The 21724-nt window shown below is 41.5% G+C and overlaps 1 protein-coding gene and 1 long non-coding RNA gene across 3 annotated transcripts in view; one reads left to right on the top strand and one right to left on the bottom strand.

Moving 5' to 3' along the window:
- Nucleotides 1-21724, top strand: part of LOC122767590 (neurexophilin-4) — a 106710-nt gene that overhangs the window by 83495 nt on the left and 1491 nt on the right. The window lies entirely within an intron of this gene.
- On the bottom strand, nt 6072-7368 carry LOC122767591. Its single transcript, XR_006360225.1, has 3 exons — nt 7166-7368; nt 6254-6293; nt 6072-6158 (listed from the first exon to the last, which is right to left on the bottom strand). It is a non-coding gene; the product is annotated as an uncharacterized LOC122767591 (long non-coding RNA).

Raw genomic sequence — 21724 nt, forward strand, 5'->3', positions numbered from 1 at the left:
GCAGCTGTTTCTTTGTCTGTGCAGACAGAAAAGTGATTTCTCCGCAGTCAAACGTACTGTATCATCTCTTTTAAAACATAAGAGATGGACCGCTGTTCTTTTGTCTGTTTACAGCTATACTGAGTGGTTTATTTACATGTTCACTGAGAAGCTGCCCTTCAAGAACATGACTGGATACTACATTCTTACAAACAACCAGTTCTAGAAACCATACAAGGAACTTTGGTAAAGCATTACACACTCACACAGTCACAGTCACTAAATAAACCAGACTCCTCTGTTAAACATTGAGATTTTACACATTTCCTTTGCTAAATGTTGGAGATTAACACACGTTTTCTAAGTCTTTTTAACTGATCTACAGTTCGGTATTGTTCGGGTTTGATTTTTCTTCTGCCTCTTCCTGTGACATCATCTGCTGATGTCACGCATAGTAACGGCTCAGCTCGCTTGGAACCTCACCTGAGCAGGTACTAAAAAAACGCACCAGGTACCGTCTCTAATGGAAAAGCAAAACAACTGTATCATGCCGAGGTGAGTTGAGTCGCGCTAGTGGAAACGGAGCGCTTGTTTTTCAAACTCTGATCGTCCTTGGAGCGCGGAGACACGTCTTTCCCTGTCAAAGTTCTCCGTGCTGTCGCTCACCGTGTCACACCCTCCTTCTCCTCCTCCTCCTCCTCCTCCTCCTCCTTCGCTCTTGTTGTTTTCCAGGTTTTCATTTCCTTTATGCTTCTCCCCATCACTCCGTGGTGGGGTGTTTTCTCGTTGTCAAGATAAGGAGGTCGGTGTGAGCTCATGTCTTGCTGCATCAGACAGCCGAGTATTGAGAGTCCATCAAGTCCATCGTGTTGGCCTGCTGAGTCACCACATAAATCAAACACACACACACACAAGGACAGACGGATAGAAAGAGATTAAAAGATATCCATGAATGATTGATTACTCTGTTGCCTTGTAAAATGCAACTGCCGAGACTTTTAAAAAAAATAACATATTACTGTTTCTACTTAACTGTGCTGTAGTCTGTTATTAAAAAAAAAAAAAAACCTGCGCAGACCTTGAATGAGTAAACCCTCACTTTGAGAAATGACACATACTCTGAATTTATGCTGCAGCCGAACATCATTCTTGTGATCAACTTGAGGACTTAACCTTAGTGTAATATCAAAAAAATAAAAAATAAAAAATGACAAGACCACAAATTGTCCCACGTTATTGTGTGCTCAAGGTTTATCACATCTCACAAAATCTCATCAGGCGAAGCCATTTGGATTAACGGGGTGTGCATTATTTGGAGATTGCCACATCCACTAAATTGAGATTAAAATGAGATTTACAAATGACTGTCGCTGATAAAAGTTTATTGTAATTTCCTCAGATGTTTAATCCAGGACCCCATGACACCCATATCAATTCTGTAATTGACATTCCTCCCCCCACATTTCCTTTTGTTATTATTCTTTTTTATTTTAGATGAGATCCACTCCAGTTATTATGGTTTACAGGACACACTCTCAATTGCAAAGGGCTTTGGAATTCAATTTGTGCTTTTAAACAGTCGACACACATTGTTCCCACAGGATAACGCTGCTTATGATTGATATGTTGGTGAGAATTAACCTTTATCTGTGATAACAAATGGTCTTTATCTGAGATACCACCCTCCAAAAATGTCTAATGTGGCAGAGATTAGATTGTGTTTCGTTTTTATTGCAAACCCACAGTGTCTCCTTCCCGTCGACGTTTCCAGTGTTTGTGGAGATTACATTCCGGATCAAATCATTTCATAGTTGTTTTACAGATTAGAGGGAATGTCAGATAAAGGGATGTCAATCCTTTAAGACGCAGATGTTTTTTTTTTTTCATATGTATAAGCAATAGTGGATTTGTGTTAACGCTGTAGTTTGTAGATTAAATTCCCTCCCAAGTTTTTGTGCATCACGGAAGGCCGGACAGTTATTTGACAGACAACTAATTGAATAACATCTACAGTGTGTGGCGTGTGTGCAATGCAATGTTTAAAAGATGCAATCCCATAACCCTATATGCGGCCGAAAAAATGGATTTGATGACACGAGATTGGCAGCGAGCGTGGAAGCAGCTGAATAAAGAGAAATCACTGACGTCGACCATCCGTAATGTTCTTTTAAAAAATCTGACGTGAAGATACCATAACACTGTACTACACTGACTGACTTTTGAGGGACAGTGCGGTTAATTGTACTAAATGTGGTATGTTATGAGCAATAACCTGCATAAATGCTGGCTTTGTATATAAAGTAGTTGCTGTTAAATCCAATAATCAAATCAAAGCCGCAGCACTACCGTGTGACAAAAGGAGAAAAAAAAGACATGAGAGAGAAATTGTTTAAACTGTGGATGTTAATGAGTGACGTTAACTTAAATTCAGTGTTCAATTTATTTCACTCAGTTTGATTGATTGTTTCGGTTTGTTTTATTGACTGGGGAACAAGGCCTTTGTTTTTTTATTTTTGTCTTTCTCAGCACGTTTTTAAGACAAATTCACTAAGGATAAATAAGGAAAAAAAATCAGTTTATCAAGAAAGAAATTGACTTTTTATGTAGTATTGGAACATAACATAACAGAAAATGTTCCAATTTTTTGTTCTAAAAATGCAGATGACCAGATATAAGATATGCTTCCTTATCAAAACTTATAACTTATACTGCTTTATTACTACTTTAAGTATTTATAAAGCCACCTGCATACTTCTATGATATTTGGATGTGTCATTATTTTAAAGATCTAAAGAATGCAGTATGGCTAGCACATGTGTCGCTGTATTTTATAATGTAGACTTCTCCAAAGGCAGACTTTTAGGATGATCAGACTATTATTTTAGTTTTGGCTACACTTTTATAGCAAATTGACATGCTGTGAATTTATATTAATATGGGCATCATCATATATACAGTTACAGTTACTTTATTTTATTTTTTAATTAGCAGCTAATTGCAATAGTCCAGAGGGTCTGAGAGCAGCATGAAGTTCCTAAAATAAACAGTGAGCTGTATTGGCTCTATAGGATGTATTGGCAGAACAAGCAGGGCTGCGTGAAGATGGTTGTGTTTGTGGCTAAATTGTTCCCTTGAGACGCGGCCAAGTCAATCTGAAACAGAAATAGGTGATTTGAATTCTGTCAACACTGCGGAGATGACACGGTGACTCTGGAAGATAGAAAAATGTGTCCGAGTCCTATATTTGGGTATAATGGGGCATCATAATATGTTTCTAATATCTTATTGTCTCTTGTCAAGCTTCATTTCGTTTAATTTTAAGCCGCTTTAAAAGTCTGATCTGCTACATTTATGTTTATCATTTATTAGACCACTACCTAGGGGTTAGGTCTTCTGTGGATTAATGTCGGGGCATGCACAGACCTGTCCTGAAGACATTGTGGTTGTTGTTTTGACGGTTTGCTTTGGGTCACTGTTGTGCTGAAAGGTGATTGTCTGAGGTCACATGTGCCCTGAAGCAGATTTTCTTCTTGGATCTCTCTGGTTTTTAGTGCCACTAATTTTCCCCCTCACTTCTGTCTTCTTGTTCTTGCTTCTCAGACACAACAACATGCTTCATTGCTGGCATTAGCCAGTTGATAAAAAAAAGTGTCTGGTGATCATCAGACTTAGTGTGTGAAGATCTGGCCTTGCTTCATATTCTCAATGTTCTTCATATGCGGTTGGTAAACACCAAGTTGGCCTGTTATATCCCTTTAACCCTTTAACACCAAGTGTATCGCCGCCGACACGTTTGGGAAAGCGTTCTTTGCGTTACTGTAATCACGCGACGGTTTGTGCGTGGAAACTAAGAACTTGCACTTCAAAGCCAAATCAAATTTTGAGACAAATACTCGAAAAATTCTATTTATGACTGTTCAAATTTCAAAATAAAAATACAAAATCTCTTATTCATGTTCAACTACAGTGTTTTTTCTAAATAAAACTCTTAAAATCAAATTCCATTTTTTGTTTTGCTTGACTTTAAACTGTTAATATGCTCCTTTAATTGCAGTAAATTGTAAATAATGGCCAGCTTTTGAAAGTGTTCTGGAAAAAGCACTTAATCAAAGGACATTTTCTGGTTTCAATAAGCAAAAAAAAAGGCCAGACGGACATTTTAGGTGTTAAAGGGTGAAGTCAATGTGCTGCCGTCTTACCGCTCTGCAACAAAGGCAAAACTGATGCGGTGCTGCTGAGATGAATGTTCTTCTGCCATGTTCTCCCACCTCAGCAGAAGATTCAGAAAGAACAACAGTTTCTGGTTTCTCTCCTCGCGCTTTGTGATAAAGACAGCATTTCTGCATAGACGTGTGATTTACAGTACATTCTCTCGTGGCAAATCAAGAGAGGGATAAACATTGTCAGCGTCAGTTTCTTATTTTACTGTATGAACCTATTTTTTTTGCGGTTACATGACAGAGAAATTATGATTTGAATTCTCAGGAGAAGCAGACTGGAAAATAAATCACAAAAACCTACCTGCCACGTCCTTCACATCCACATCCGTTATTTGTAAGCAGCACAGGATGGCGCCTCATTTGCATGCATCACTGCCCTCGCCGTGCCCCTGTGGTTGGGCTTGCCCCCCAGATTGGGAACCACTATTTGTTTTGCTAAGAGTGTGCGAGATGCATAATGTCATTACTGATTCAGTCAGCAGAGGGGGTTTGTCGGGAAGAGTGGAATGAGTGGAGCAGGAGGAGGAGGAGGAGGAGGAGGGGGGTGTGGTTTCAGCTCAAATTAAAGAAATGCCACAGAATGAAATAAAGATGACTGCTCCACTGAGCCGCAGACTGGATATAAAAGACAATCCTGTGAAATATACATGGCTGAGAGGAGAGGTGAGCAGAATGCTAAGCTCCAAACTATACCAACAGCCTACAGTGCCGGCACTCATCCTGAGCCTGTTGATCATCCCACAGCATTTAGGAATCAAGTTGGGCCGCCACAGTCATTCCAGCACAGCTGCTTCCGGCTCACCTAGGCAACAAGAGACAGGGGGAGAAAAAAAAAACATAACGGAAGAGACCAATTCCCGATATTTAATAAGATTTAGTGTTCATTTTCCCCGTCCGTAATGCCTTTATTATTGCAGATTGGCTTAGCTGTGAAAGGTATTGATTGTAAGCCAGAGCCTCAGCAGGGACTGAAGGCAACGATACAGAGATGCAGGGTGTGGGCTTTTACTGGCAGGTGATTTGTATGTGGTAACAAAAAAACGTGTGGGTTTTTTCCCCCTTTTGTATGAGGTGTTATTTTGCAGCATAAATGAGCAGGTTCGCTTTTCTTATTTGAATAAATGAAAGCAATTGTACCTACTTTTTCCTGCAAAGTGTAACAGCAGATGACTTGTATTACACCTGTATGTCATATCATCCAAAACAGAGGTCCCCAACCACTGCTCCGTGGGTCGGACTAAATAAAAACTATATTTTATTGATTATCAGAGAAAACGCTCGTCACGGTCACATGATATAGAAAGTCAAAAATGTAGCTTACAAGCTAGCAGAAGGAGGAGGAGACTTCGACTTCCAAGAAAAAGAAAGCCGCGTTTAATAGACAATATCAGGATTCCTATTCCTAAAATAGGGGTTTATAGCGACAGGTGATTCTCACGCACCAAGCCAATGAGGCTATGAAGCCTCGTAAAAATCAAGCCCAGGGCTCCTCCTACTTCAGCGGGATGGTGAGTTGTATTTTTACGCACTTTCAGACCGCGGATCTTTTTAAAAAAGAAAGCCAATTAGTACCGTTCATGATGAATAATGGTTGTATTTATTTCAAAGCTGCTCTGCTGCTCATTCAGTCTCACATGTACAACAGTGGGATATTTGTTTCATTCTCTCTTAAATGAAAATAAAAAGAACTGGAATAAGAAGAAAGCAAAAACACAGAGAGAGAGAGAGAGAGAGAGATGGAGATGATGAGTAAGTGATTGTGTTCATGCTCCTATTCTTAGCCTTGCAGTGGGGAAGCAGGACTAATGATGCTTCCTGACCTTAATGCCGAGCGCTCAAGGTCAGTCCTCCACTGATGCATCATGGGCAAGGTGTCCCGCACCACAGAGGAGCCGCGGCAGACTGAGTTTACTGTTGTTGTTTTCTTTGACTTTGCACCAGAATCTATCACCGCTGTTTCTGAAAGAATTAAAAAAAAAATAAATAAAAAAAAAGAAAGATAAAAACCTACTCAGCAGCAGAGCACTTGCTCGGCAAATTATACACCCAATTACCCGCTGGTTGTTCATGTTGGTGTGGACAGGCGCAGGTTTTCTTACCAGGAAAACATGTAAGAAACACAAAGGATGCAGGACGTTGTAATTTAACAACATGGCTCTCTTCACTAATAACTCGTTATAAACCTGTCTTCAAAATTTACAGACGCGTCTGACAGTTAACTGTGTTTTTACCATTTCCATAACTATGGCAACAAAGCTCAACTGAACACGTACACACAAACAGTGGGAACATATTTGGCTTGTCTGCGGTCAAAAGTCGACGCCTACAACAATTAGAGGTAGTGAAGCTGAAGGCTTTTTTTCGTCTCCAGTGAATCAAGGCACTGCTTTTGTAGAAAGAAAGAAAGCGTTACACAAAAACATGTCTATGATGTTGCAGTCTCTTCTCTCATCATATTCATCAAAGCTATTATCCTGTAGAAGGGACATGTTTGCCTAGAAACAATGTGTTTGACAGCTTAAAACCTGTTCAGCCTAAAAGTAAAATAGATTTCATGGAGCGGCGGCTTGTGGGTTTTACTTTCTGTTTTGTCCAACGTGCTGATTAGACGAAACACAACAGAAACTGGACTTGACACGACACTGCACTCATCCTGCACAGAGTTGTAGTTGCATCTAATCTCGGCTAAAATATCTTTAAATATAACTTAAAATATCAGTTAAGTTAGTATGATTTTGCAAATGTGAGGTAAATCAAGATGACATGCGGTAATTATGGATGCTGAATTATTATCTATCTGTATTTTATGCAGCAGAGGTGTCACCGCAGTAAAGCTTCCACCTACATCCCAGGCTCAGCTATTGTGTGATATTAAAAAAACAAAAAAAGTATGGAAATTGCACTATGCTCACTGACATATTCCTAAAGATTGTGTATGCAGAGCACTCTAAAAGTGTTTCTCTCACCTGTCCTGAGGAGGAGAACGATGTAGGCAGTGCAGAGGCAGCTGTGTTTGGGAGCAAGGCTTACTGTTGACTGGAGTGAGGAAGAAGCAGCCTGTCTCACACGCTTGGTTCATTAATTTATGTTCTAATTAACAAGAATGCCACAGTTGGAATGTGACACATATAAGAGCATGTGCTGTGTGTGTGTGTGTGTGTCTCCTGTGTCTGTGACCTGCCCTGGCTTTAAGTCTCCTGGCTTGTTAGAAATGACAGATTGACGCTTTCCTGCACCCCCTGCCCACCAGGCCAACTCACCCACCTCACCCATCTGCTCTGGAAACCTGCCAGATCTTTACAGCCATCTTGTGGTATTTAGTGTGTGTGTGTGTGTGTGTGTGTGTGTGTGTGTGTGTGTGTGTGAGTTCACTTTGTCATTGTTACCAGAACACCAAGACTAGGTTCTTTCTGTTGAAATAAGCAGTTTTGCCATTGCAGCAGTTTTGTTTTTTTTATCTTGACATGCTTATGGAGTCACATTCACAAAAGACCAGCTGCCGGCTGAGTAAAAGTATACATTCACTTGGAAATGGTTAAAATGCTCACCCTCTGAGTGTTTGTTAGAAAGAACTACAATTAAATTCAGTAATTTCCCCCCTGTTTTCTCTCTCTCTCTCTCTCTCTTTGTGAATAGGCTTTCCATCAGCTGTTCACTGTTAAAAACCCAGACAGTTTCTCCCAGTGGCATTAAAACATTCATTTAGATAGTGCCAATATCCAATCTTCCAATGTGTTTCTTCTGGACTTTAAAGGGGGAAAAAACAAGGGTGAGAAATGTTGATGTGTGTGTACTTGTCACATACAAACCTTTGCCAAAGGGCTTTTTTTCAGCATTAAAACCTGGTTTTGGGATTAACATTTTGTTTAGGTTAGGGTTCGTGTAAGGGTTAGGCACTTAGTTGTGATGGTTAAAGTTAGGATAAGGGCCTAGGGAATGCATTGTGTCAATGATGTGTCCTCACTAAGATATAAACCAAGTGTGTGTGTGTGTCTGTGTGTGTTTAGTGAAGCTATTCCAGTAAAGTATCTGGCCCAGGGACACAGGGACAGAGATCTGCCCCTCACAATAATTGAACCTCAGAACCAGCTGGACCATTAGTCACAAGCCGTGCTCTGTTCAGAGGCTTTTGTCGCTGTTAAATCACCTGAAGCCGTGTAAATAAGAGCAGGTCAGTGATACAAATGTAGTTTTAATCACCACGTTGGCCATTTAAATATAATTATGGTTTCAGACAACTATGATGTGGACAAACAGTTATTTACCTGTTCATACCCACACTTATCTTTATCAATGAGCGATAATCAGCAATATTCCAGAAAGAGAAACCTTCCGTTTAACTCCAAGCGGAGCATCTTTGATCGCATGATCAGAACGACACACTCACATATTCAGCACAGGTTTTGCATATGAAATACTGCCCATTCACTTTGATTGGGCAGCGTCACACGTTGCTGAATTCCATCGTGGATCTGTTGCGTTGCTTTGTTAGCGCCGCATGTGGTGGAAGATGAGGAAATGTTCAACTTTTCAAGTGTTATAGGAATATTCCAGTGTTCATGTTGCCAGCCGCTCTTGTTGCCGGTGTCTTTACAGAATGTGCCAACAACAGTGGACACCATGTGGCCATCCGTTGAGCTATATTAGCAACGCTTGCTATGAAGTATAGGCCATGACAAACACCACCAACACCAAGCACCTGTCATGCCCTCTGTCAGGTGGATGGGTGAGTGCAGTCATACAGACAGACAGACAGACAGACAGACAGACAGGTAGGTCGTTCAGATCAGTTGATTGACATGTGAACAGACAGATAAGCATTGCCTCAATTCAGGCGCTGCCTTCTTTGGAGAGTGCATTTAAAGGCAGATTGCATCTCCAGTGCTGCAACTCTTGTCTGTCCCATTTTGAAGGCTCATCCACATGTGGCTGACAAATGCGTTCTTCTGTCCCTCAGCAACAGAGAACGGAACGGGTGGGTTTATTTTACGGCTCAGCTCATTGCAGCATTCATTGTGCGCGAGGAGCAAATGTTTTGACACAATAATAATGGCAGCCAGTAAAGTCAAAATATCACAACACAGTTTTAAAATGATGGCACTTTTCCACTATAGAGTTTCCCGCACGAGTCGGCACGGCACGGCTCAGCGTCCACTGGTTTCGGTATCATTTTCCATTACTATGGTACCTCCTCAGTCATCAAAAAAAACACAAGTAGAGTCGAGCCATGCCAAGTCAAGTTGGGCTGGAACTGTGGAGTATTGCTTTAATTGTTATACTAGTGATCTGCATCACGTCCTCCTGCAGACTCATATTGGGTTGGCCTACAACACTGATATTGTGACACAGCTTCCAGACTGACACTTTTTCTCCTTGGGTGTTTGCACTCAAGGATGATAAACGTGTAGGTTAACCAGTCCAGACGTGTGCATGTGGCTGTGGACACTGAGATGACCTGAGCTGGAACAAAGTGACTGGAGATGAGGAGAAACCCTCCTGTCTTCATTTGAGGTTTGTGGCCTTGAGGAAAGTCAACAGCCAGGCGGCCACACCGAGAGACACAGGTCCACTCACACCACTGGGTAGCATGACACAAATAACACGTGTTTTCTGTGGAAAGACAATGCCGCGTCATATCTGCTTTGATATTGGGTCTCAGAGTGTGAAACTAAGTCGAATGATGGAGGGGTGCTGTCTCAGGAGGAGGGCGGGCAAGTGGGAGAGTGTGAACGAATGCTTCAAACAGTTCCGGATGAGCAGAGACATTTGGGAGCTTCTCTTGCGTCTGTTTGTCTGTATCGGCCTTTCACACTCTCCCTCCCTCTCCCTCTCTCTCTCTCTGTCTTTCTGTATCTATCTCATTCCCTCTCAAAATATGCTGCCTTCATCCAATTTCACTTTGCTCCAGAGAAACATTTTAAATGAAGTCTGGCACATGCTAAGCAGTCGTTGGGCTGATAAGGGTTATATCTACAGTGCACACCCACCCCACATCTTGTGGCTCTTCCAGAGGAACAGAATGAGAGCAGGGCTGCTGGTCAGCACTCTGGTTTTCTGTGTCCAGATGGTGGATGTGAAAGATCCCAGTTAGGGGTCCCAATGCTGCGTCCTTGAAGCTGTGTGATTTATACGCTGGCAAAGGCATCCAAAAGGCAAGAGATGAGAAAAGTCTCTATACATTATGTTCTCTTATTAGTTTTTTTTTCTTAATACGAACCTTCATTTGAGTGACACTGGAGATAATCTTGTGCTCCTTATGTAAATAATGCTGTAGTGACCCTGTCACTTCAGCCTCAGTAGCAGGTGTGTGCCGTTGAGCGTGCGCATGACCTTGACGTGAACGGGGGGAATGTCACCGTGCCCTGCTGCCACCGTCTCCGAGGGGTTTTATTCACTGGCACCTCCCACTGTTTTCTTTCCAATTATCTCTCTCATCAGCCCCAGTGAAGTCGACGAAACACTCCTCCCAGCTCCTCTCGGCTTGGTGTCCTGCACACATGTCGAGCATCCTGCCTTGCAGGGGAGGAGCGGACACGGGAAACATAATCTCTTCATCTTTGTCTAATTATTCCATCACATTCCAAAGCTCAGGTGACTCCTAAACGAGGGCACAGAATTTGGGAAGGTGACGCTCAGACAGCGGAATGACAGGGAAGAGATGGAGAGAGGCGTGTGGGTGGATGAAAATAAGGGTGTGGGGATTTTTAGGAGCTGGATGTTGATGTGTGAATGAACCGATGGCTGAGTGGATGATGAACATGAAGAATGGGAAGATCGGGACAGGAAGGAACGGGTGGGTGACAGAAAATTGTTAAGAAATAAAGTAAGAAAATATGGAAAGAGGCGAAACTGGAGGAAGAAAGATCGATCAACAGAATGGGAGGGAGTAAATATCAGAAGTTTAGAGGGATGGGGAAATGAAAAGGTAAAATAAAGAGGAATGGAATTAAGGAAAAGGGATGAACAAAGAAAAAAATTAAGCATATGTCAGGGGCAAAGCTGAATGTTGTTCCTCATTATTGGCCTGAATGTAGAAAGCAGGAAAGGTTTCACTTTTATTAAATATTAAGAGGAAACGTAGGAATGATGGCGTTGTGAGGCAATGGGCAACGACGAGGAATGAAAGAAAGGGAGGAAAGTGTCGAAAGCACATTTCTTACAGCAAGGACACAGAGACAAGGTTATGGATTAAAGAGAAATATGGGAAATTTAATTCTTGTCAAATTATACCTGGGAACAAATGTGAAGAGAAAATATCCAAACTCAATATCTGCCACAAGCGCACAAGACAAATTGCGAGACACACAAAGACAGATCGGAATCATTTGATATGGGTTGTGTGCAGTGGGACTGTCGGTGGCTGGAAACAGGAGGCAAAAGAGCAGGTCTTTATTATGGTGAGTAAGTGACACACTCATGTTGTGCTCAGTGCCAGTCCATCTGTCATCCAGCTCTCCTACTGATGAGCACTGGAAACAAATCTGAGGAAACTGGGCTCTATTTTCCTGCCTGGGTGACTTGTCGAAGTCGTCACAGACCCGCGTGGCCCCGCCCTCCCAGGCTCAGTTTCACCGCTGGGATCTCTCCCTCTCTTCCTCCTCCCTCCTCTTCTCCATCACATTTATTCATTATGCAGATTTTTTTTCTGCTTCTTCTTCTTCTTTGCCAGTCCCTTGTGTTTATTGGATTCCTTGTTTAGATCAAATGTTTCTGCTGTTTATGTGTTTGTGGAGTGTGTGTAAATATACGCTTGATAAGTTGCAAAATACAGAGGGCATCAATCACTGTCACTTAGCTGCTGAATAAGTCGCCCGTGCTGCCAGAGCCTGAATACCCACAACTTCCTCCAAACCTTTTTTTTTTTGCTTAGTCTACCCTCGATGAATTTTAAACTCTTTCAATACATAAATATTTGAGAGAGAGAGGAATAAGTGAGAGAGGAGGGGGCCGCGATGTGGACAGGCACTTTTGTGCTTTGGCAATCTGAGTCAAATATATGTTTACACGTTCACAAATGAGAAATCCAAGAAGCACCACGTCACTTCTCATATTCCCCCCCTCACCCATGGCAGCCTGTCCTCCTCCAGCGCCGCATTTCTGCAACAGTTATTTAGATGAATGATTAGAGTTAAGGCACAGCCAGCAAGAGTCTCACCACCCTTATTTAAGGAAGAATGCAAGACTTGTCATCTTTTGATGCATTGCCCGCCGTCCTGCATGCAAACGAGACACCGTCAGACCACTGATTCCTCCTCACACCTTCGCTCCCTCCCTTCCTCTCAGACGGGTCCCTGGAGACTTGTCTTGGGGTGATTGATCAGGTTGCTGCTGTGGCATCATCGTAGACACGTAGGAAGTCTGCCCACCCAGCCAGCCAGCCGGGCAGAAACACTCCAGCATGCTGATCCAATGTGATCAGTGAGATAGCAGGAACAAGAAGCAGTGCACACAGTTGATCTATGGCCAGTGAAGTCAGGCTTCTGGGAGCAAAAGCTGCTAATGGCTTTATAGATAAAGCTTCTGCCGGCTTGTATTAACCCTCTGTGCTGTTTTCCTTGTGCAGATGCCACAGAAAGAGGTTTTACCAAGTTTGCATTCTCGTGTTCATTTTATTGTCCTACATTAAGTCCTGGAGAGTCATTCAAACACTATGAGTGATCTCATAGTTTCACACTGAGATCTTAACCCTTACGCTTACGCGGCATGGATCGGTGCCGCAGGTGCACCCATGGTAATTTGCAGATGGAATAATACACAACTCCTTATATGGACATCCGGGGGATGTGTGTGTTTATAGGTCACATATTCAGGCTTTAAAAAATTTGTTTTTTTGTCTTCTTATGTGTTGTTGAGTTAAAGTTATGAATCATCTTATATCATATTTCTAGTTGTGATATAAAGTAGCGATAATTGTGCCGAAGTCACAAAATAGACAGTTTTTCCTTTTCTTTTTGTTCATAAAAATGAGCCAAGTGAACTCCAAATTTCACAAATTCAATCCGATGTTAACCATTTTGAATACTTCTTGCTGAGGTGTCCTTATAAAGTTGGTGAAAATTATTTTTTTTTGTCAGCAGATTGCCTGAGGTTGTGCTGAAGTATATAAGACACTCTATATTGGACATTCTTACCCTCTGTACATTTAAACACAGTCAAAATGCTTCTAAGGGTTAAACAACCACACCCCTATCATCTTATTTAACTGCTGGTTTTGTCATCATATTTTCAGAATTACTCAAAAATCTTACAAACACTTATCTTGTATCTTAACTATGTCATGTGACATGTGAGATTTCGCATGAAAAGGTACAATAACAGCCTCAACAACACGACTGCTTTGTGGATTATTTACTGGTCTTCGAGTTGATTTCACCTCAGTGAGGTAACTCGGCTGCACATCTCATTATAGTAAGAGTTTTCCACACTGCTGACATTGTTCTTCAATAATCCCAACATGGTCAGTGCCAAAGAGATTTTTGTGAGATTACCATTTTGCTGCCACAGATACTGTATTAGTATAAATTCAGCTGTTTTGCTTCCATTATTCATATTCCTGGTGTTTTTTTTATGGTTACATGTTCATTTTAATCTGGCTTTTGCCTGAGTTCTATTATTTATTTGTACTCTTTTATTTTAAGTACTGATTCCCTTATCTATTTCTCTTTCACCTCCTGTTCAGATCACCCATTAGTATTTTAGTCTCCAGTGTTTTCCCTCACGGGTGTTTGTGAGTTCCATGATTGTGTTTCCTCACTTCCTTTCTTCTCTTCTTTCCCTCACTTCCTCGTCTCCCTTCTTACTTCTTGTTTCCCTCACTTCTTAACTTCACCAATGCTTTTTCCAACCTGCATTGCCTTGTATGAAAATTGCTGTATAAATAAAGTTTGATTAATGTCCTAGTTGCCTTGAGGTTTTTGGTGAAGTCTTCATATTAACGTTTATCTCTTTACCTCATCTATGCAGGATTCACATATAGGAGTCACATATAGTGTATAGGAGTAGCCTACATGTTTCATGTGAAAGGTTCGTACTTGCTGCATAATTCTGCAGCTGGATTATTATTCAACATCGTCCCATATGATTGGATGGATTATGTATTTTGTATGGATGGCAGCCTACAGTATATGCATATGTAAATTGGTTTTAATTTACCTTTGCTCTAAATGAGACAGCATGTTGTTTCATGTCACCATGCCACCAGTTTATTATGTGGATTGGAGTGTTTATAATAATAATAATAATAATAATCATAACACATGTTATTTTACAGCTGAAACAGTTGCAAAAATAATGTGGTTTTCTATTTAGCTGCAGAAAAATCAGTCTGACTTCTGTTGGCCTCTGTACCTTCACTGCATCGGAATTTCTGCTCAACACCCTGTGGCTCTCACAGAGAATTCACCACTGAGTGTCTTTTGTGACTTGATGGTGACATGTATGTAAATAAGATAATCTAGCTCAGCAGTAAATACTACATTTCCTAAACCTTTCTGGACCACGGATGAAACACAGAAGGGGAAAAACTGGTGAAAACAAATACAAAAGCTCCTCACTGAGCATTGCAGCACTGTTTGTTGAGCAGCGCACTGTAGCCGAGGCAGAGTGTAAGCCACCACAGAGAGACTCTGCGTTGCCCTGTCAGTCCAATCTTAGTGGCATCTGCAATATCTCGCAATATTGTCTGCTCACAATACCTTCATACTGTAAATCCTCTTATGTAGACATCAAATGGCAGAGAACAGGGTTTCACATATTTTCCTCCTCTTTCTCTGTTTCTTAAGCTCTTATCTCTTTCCTCAGTATAGATGCTGGATCCAAACAACATTTCAATATACTTTTATTTGCTATATATTCTACACATCACTCCCATATGCAAAAAAAATATTTTAAATGAAACTTTGCCCTGCAAAAAATACTTCAATTGTACCTGATACTGTGAAATGAGACTTTATTCCTTCTTTAAGTAAAATTATTTGGGAGCTGAGCTGGTCTTTTTTGAAACAATATTGCAGATATTACTTCTCAAGAAACCTCTGATTATTCTCTATGGGGTGAAGTGATTCTCATTTTTGTCTTATTACACTCATAATCTCACCGTGTGTCGTATATATATTGTCTTTTTACTTTTTCCTTTCTTTTCCTGCACTTTTGGCTCATATTGTCTTACAGACATGTCTGCTCTCCCTACACTCGTTCTCTTATTCGTTTTCTTCTTCTCTCTTTTACTGTGTTATCTGTCCTGGCTCCATTTCCTTGCTTTCTGATACTCCCTGACTCAGTAGCTTTCATTTTCATGATAATCCAGCAACACCAGTGGACTGCGAAATCGCTTTTACAGCCACACACTCTCTCTCTCTTTCTCTCTCTCTCTCTCTCTCTCTCTCTCTCTCTTTCTCTCTCTCTCTCTCCCTCCCTTTGGTTTATCTGTTTTTCTCCTGGCTTGATTTTGCTTTATTTAATTAAATGTCATTTTTAGTTCTCGTTTTTTTTCAATTCCATTTTTGTAGAAGAAAGAAAAAAACTTTTTTCACTGTTGGTAAAAACTGTTCATGCCTCACCTTTGCCTCACAATGATTTCCAGTATTGCCATCCACCATTTACGACACAATCGGGATAAAAGTCTTCTTCATTGGTCCTAATTCACTTCTCTTGACAATACGACCACGTATTGGTCGACTCACCCCACCTTTACGCGATCTTGGAAAGAACTCCACTGGATAGGAACAGTGTGCTGACAGAGGGTGAGACTGCAGGAGTGGATCCAAGTGCAGAAGGAGATCGTGCCGGGGAGGGGAGTAGTGCTAGGACAGAAGATGCTCATGGAAGAGCTGGGTCTTCAAGAGCTTCTTGAAGGTAGACAGGGACGCCCCTCGGTCGGACACACCAAAAGAGTCTGGATTGTCTTGTGTAGGTGGGAAGCTTTTTGTAGGCTAGCATCAGTGATTTGAATTTGATGCAGGCGGCTAAGGGTGGCTAGTGGAGCTCAATGAACAGAGGGGTGACATGTACCCATTTAGGCTGATTGAAGACCATCTGTAGCGGTTTCACAGCACAGGTCACGAGGCCTGTTAGCAGGGCGTTGCAGTAGTCAAGGCAGGAGATGACCAAAGCCTGTACTAGGAGCTGGGTAGCCTGTGGGGTTAGGTACGGCTTGATTTTTCTTCTATATCTTGGTGTCTTTTATGATTCCATGGTAAACCTGGCCAAAGTCAAACCCATGCTTTTCCCTCAGACTCCTGGAACTATTAATACACAACTTCATCTTCTCTTCATTGGATAAGTTCAATGCCCTCCACTCATCTTCCATCTTCACACTGTACAAGATACAGCAGTCATGCTCTTAATTATCACTGATCTCACATTTTTCTCATCCTTGCATTCCTCCACTGGCTCCGGCTGGAATTAATTAAAAAGTTAAAAAATCTCTTGTTATCAGTGGCGTTATTGTATCTGACATGGAGTCGTTTGTTAACCTGAGTCGTATTATTCTCCGTGTGGTTTGTTACAGTTGAGTATTCCTGCCTGTCTGCCTGCTGCCTGTACCTGTTACCTGCCAGAAACCTGTTAACTTGACATTGCAACCTACCGCTACAGTGTGTTAGTGCCTGTGAATCGAACTTCACACCATCTTACCCTGAAAACTGATTTTGTGTCCTGTGACTGCTCACAAACACACACAGCTTCTGTCACTCTGCCAGAGGAAATATGAGGCTGAGACCCGTATAGAAGCGGTAGTAGAAAGTATAGACTTTTATAAAGTTCAACTGTGGCCTTTCTTGCATGTGTCTTCCTGTGTTTGCAGGGGTTTTCTCTGGCTAATCCAGCTTTCTGCCACACTCTCAGGACATGCAGATTGGAGTAAGGTTATTTGAAGACTCTAAAGTCTGCATAGGTGACAATGGGAGTGTGACGACCTAAGAGCTGATGACCTGTCCAGGTTATATGCTGCCTCTCACCCAATGTCATTTTTGATTGGCTCCTGCTCCGTGACCGTCAAACGGTATAAGTCGGAGATTCCTACCCCCCCCGAGACATGGACCGGTATCAGGCGTGGTGTTCTGTACAGTGGTTAGGATTGAATTTATTAAGTTTCATACAGTATATCTTAACATGTTATTATTGCCCCCTTTCACCCACCAGTCCATAAGAAATATGACTTTTATTCAGGGTTTCGGAACTGGTGCAGATAAAAGATGGATGGGTGGAAATAGAATCCCAGCAGCTGCTATTGAAGTATGTGGTTTGGCAGTGTGGTAGCAATGGAACTGTACATTTGACTCTTCTCTGTGACAGCAGATCAATGCAGCCTGGAGCACAGATAGAAATGAATTGATTGTCACCAATAAAACTCCAATTAAACAAAGGAACAAGCCTGAAGAGAGCTCTGAGGCAAGCTGCTCTCATCTCCTCATCAGTCCTCAGGGAAAGGTTGGGAAGGTGGGGTCAGGAAATGGAGTCAGACGTGGGCTGTTGAGTGAGGAGGCCCTATTCTTTTAAACGCTCACACTGTCAAGGAGGAGTGGAAGTTAGAGCTAAATATGAGAGTGAGAGAACAGTAGACGGAGGATCGGATCAGCGCTCATAGATAGAGAGTGTGAAAGGCAGGGAAAGCAGATACAGAGGTGCTTCCATTGATCCAAGGCTTCCTTAATGATGAAAAGAGATCTCAGTTGTGGTGGCATGTGATACTTCAGGTTTCAGCAGTCAATTCTTTTGCTCATCTGACCTTTTCCTACTTAATAAGTTAGTGTGAAACCCTCACTGCACAGTCTGTCTTTCACTTTCTCTCTGTAAATCCTTTTCTAGCCGCCTGCATGTGCATCTCATCATTTCATATCTGTCACTTTTATCTGTGTCTGAGCTGCTCTCATAATCTCCTCATTCAACAATCCCTACATTTCATACTTGCATGTACTTCCAGGTAGGTTATACCCAGGCCTCGCGTCCATGCAGTGAAGATGCTTAAGGATGCTTTTTGCTCATATGAACCTTGAAATGAAGTTAAAGATGATTAATGTTCCCCCATTCCTAGAAAATGTACAAGATCCCCTTACTCCCTCTTCTCCCCGTCTCACTTCCCTGCTAATAACATTTTCTTCACTATCTCCCTCTATCTCCCAAGCTCTGTAATCTGATTGTTCTTTCCATGATTGTGCTGTTATTGAATTGTCTGTATCATACATATGTATAAGTCCACCACAATGCTTATTCCATCATCCTCTAATAATTTTCTCCAGCGTCCGACCAAACAGGAATCTCATACCTAGGGGGAGAAAACATTAATGTCATGTTGACACATGTAAAGCGTCATTGTGGGAACTTGGCAGGTTGGGATTACTAAATGGTGAGGACTCAAACCTTCCCCCAAGCAGAGTTTTCACTGGCATCTATGTAAATTGTAGTTGGCTGAATGGGTTGAAAATGACACATTCAACTCGCACGGTTTTCTATTTATTTATTTTTTTTTTCAAAGCTGCATTTTTATTTATTTTTTTGCTTTAACCCTTAGAATACAGAATATTTTGGCTATTACTATATTAAAACATACAGTGTATACAGAGGCTATATAGAGTGTCAAATAACCATGGCAGCACATAGATCTGTGCCGCGCGAGCACTAAGGGTTAAAATACAGTGGTGGAAAAAGATCGAGCAAAGTCAGCTACGGACTGTTCATACGAGGCAGATTTATTCCCAACAAGATCATTTTACTCTCTCATCATCCTCCTCTTCCTCATGTATACTTCACACACTGGTAAAGGTGATGCTAATAATGTTTTATGCACTCCGGTCAAAATTCCTCAGTCTATTCCGATCTCACACCCTTTTATATACAGTGATTTCCCTCCAAGTACCACCAGAGGAAGCTTGTGTACCACTGGTGGTGGACGTGCCACAGTTTGAGAACCAAGGTAATGGCAGACATTGGAAAAATAAGGCATTCTTGGTCTGACGCTTCCCCGAACATAGCATCATTGTTTCCTGAAGAGTACACCGTAAAGCAAAATTTTACCAGCAATGCCATTTCTGATTTAGTGTAGATCAATTTTTCACTCATCCTGTTATATTTCTCTAATCTATTGGAATAATATTCTGTACAGACATTGATTCTTTTCTTCCTTTTTCCCCCACAAAGAATTATGCAGTCTTTGGTGATCCCCTTGACTTTTCCTGTATGTTGACATTTGTGGCTTGTGGATGAAATGTCTCACAACATTATTGTATTGATTGACCTACAATATGATTCAAATGACATGAGCTTGCGTTGTAATTCATCCTCTCCTTATGTTAATGTCAAAACACCTGATATTTTCATACTTTGGGTTCGGCGTTAGTGAGTACATGTTTTCATGCTACAGTGCTAAAATAATCTCGTGGATGTGGTCAAAGATGTAACTGTGACACATCGGACAAGATAATCCGTACCTTATGATCACGGCAGTAACATATGTAATTGCCTCACTAATTGTGTGACTATATTAAGTATGGGCTATGTTTTTTGTATTTGTGTGCATGCGCCTCTTCATCACCTCAATGTCCCTGCAACAGCCTCCCTCCCTCTCATTGTAACATAACTGAATAGACGCTGAGGAGGAACAACGGGAGAGAAGCCGTGTTTTTCAATCTGTCAATCTGTCGCTAGTTGCTGCAGCCTGATATGACCTTATAGCAAACATCCGCTGTTTTGCAAAAAGTCTATAGCTTATGGATTTCGTGTCAGGAGGAAATATCTGATATTTCTTCTAACAAATCCTCACCCTTTAAATAGATTTACTGTCAAGCACAAAAAAAATTTCATATTTATGCTAATAGAAAGTCCATCTATTTATTGGTTTCTCTTGGCATTTTATTACTTTTGTGCCATAGAAGAAGAAGCCTTCTCCCCATACTCATCTTTTTCCAATCAGTCGATGTTTGGCAAAGGTGCTGACTGTGTTCAGTCGCTTCCCCCCCTCTCTTGGAAAGACCGACCGCAGCCCCCAACATGAAATCATTCTTGAGCTTCATACACTTGACCCTGAAGGCTGAGTTGAGGTTCCTGTTGTGATGTTACTGCTGAAGATGGTTAAGGATTATGATGATGGTGCTAGTTCCAGCTCTGTGCCATCAGCTGGAGAAGTGATTAGGGCTGCACCAGCCGAGTGTTAGCCTGACAGATGGCAACACACGGAGCTAGCTGACAGCACTGCTGACAGCGCATTCACAGGAAGTCCCCATCCTGCATTCACTGTACACTTTGCTTGCTTAACGTATTCTGATGTTTTCTGCCATTCACTGTGTATTATTCCTACCTGTCACATTGTCAATTCACAAACTTAAAATTTGCAACAGGCGACCTGTCAATGGCGACAGAGCGAGGGGGTCAGTGTCTGGTCGAAGTCTTGTGGTTCATTATCCCAGTCAGTGCTCATTTTTCAGCACCTTTCCTTTTTTTGTTAATTCATTCCTTCGGTGATCGATACGTTTTCAGTTATTTTCCCCTCAATCAATCTGCTCAGCGCTGCCGCCGTGTTAATGAATGGCCAGCAGAAATAGATATGTTAATTGAATGACTGAATGCATTAAGAGCTGTATCGAGTGCTGCACTGTTGCCTCCGCGAGCAGCAATGTGGAGTTGTTATTAGGCGGAGTGATTGATGAAAGATGAGGAAGGCTTTGGCACAACACTGTCCGTTCCACTGCCCCGGATACACAGAAACAGTCCTTGTATTATTACAAACTCTCATCCTGTACCAGTTTTCAAATACTTTTTTTTTTTTTCCACCCATGAGAACAATATTTTATCCTGTCACTTCATGGCAGTTTTTGTGTGTGTATGCGCGCATACAGAACATGCATATGGATGGAAGCGTGTGGCAGTAATGTGATTGATGTGACATGAAACAGAGCAGAGGAGGATTTCCAGTCAATCAACCCCGTGAATAACGACCAAGCCTGTGGATTAAAGGCAGAGAGATGCCTGAACAAACAAAGGCTCACATCCATTACCTTACATTCAGAGTGTTCTTTTCTCTTTTTCTCTTTTTTTTTTCTCTCCAATGCAACAATGACAACGAAATTTAAGTGTGTTGATAAAAATAGATGATTTTGTTGTCTGATGAAACATAGCAGCATCCACGTGGATGCCGGCAGAAATAAACATCACGTGGGGTTAAAAATAGCTTTGCAAAAGGAGTGATTTTTACAGCAGTTTGATTATGATATGATAATAATAATGTGTGTGAAACTAAATGGGTGATAAAAAAAGAATTCTGTTATAATATCTGTTTTAGTTTTGCCTACAAATACAGTTCAGGTTAATGACTAATCCTTGTGACTTAGAGCTAAATGAACTGGCTCTCCGGAGGATGCCAACTATTCTGCCCTTTAGAATGACACAAATAACTGTTTGCTGAACTGATTCAGACAAGATCATTGATCAGTGCTTTTAAAAAGTCATTCGAGTGAGAGACTTTCATTGTCATGACAAATGATCAAAGGACAAAAGAAACCAAAGAGTTGGTGTTTCTTTGTTGACTTGAAGAT

Source organism: Solea senegalensis, linkage group LG4, assembly GCF_019176455.1.
Source record: "Solea senegalensis isolate Sse05_10M linkage group LG4, IFAPA_SoseM_1, whole genome shotgun sequence".
NCBI classification, from domain to species: Eukaryota; Metazoa; Chordata; class Actinopteri; order Pleuronectiformes; family Soleidae; genus Solea; species Solea senegalensis.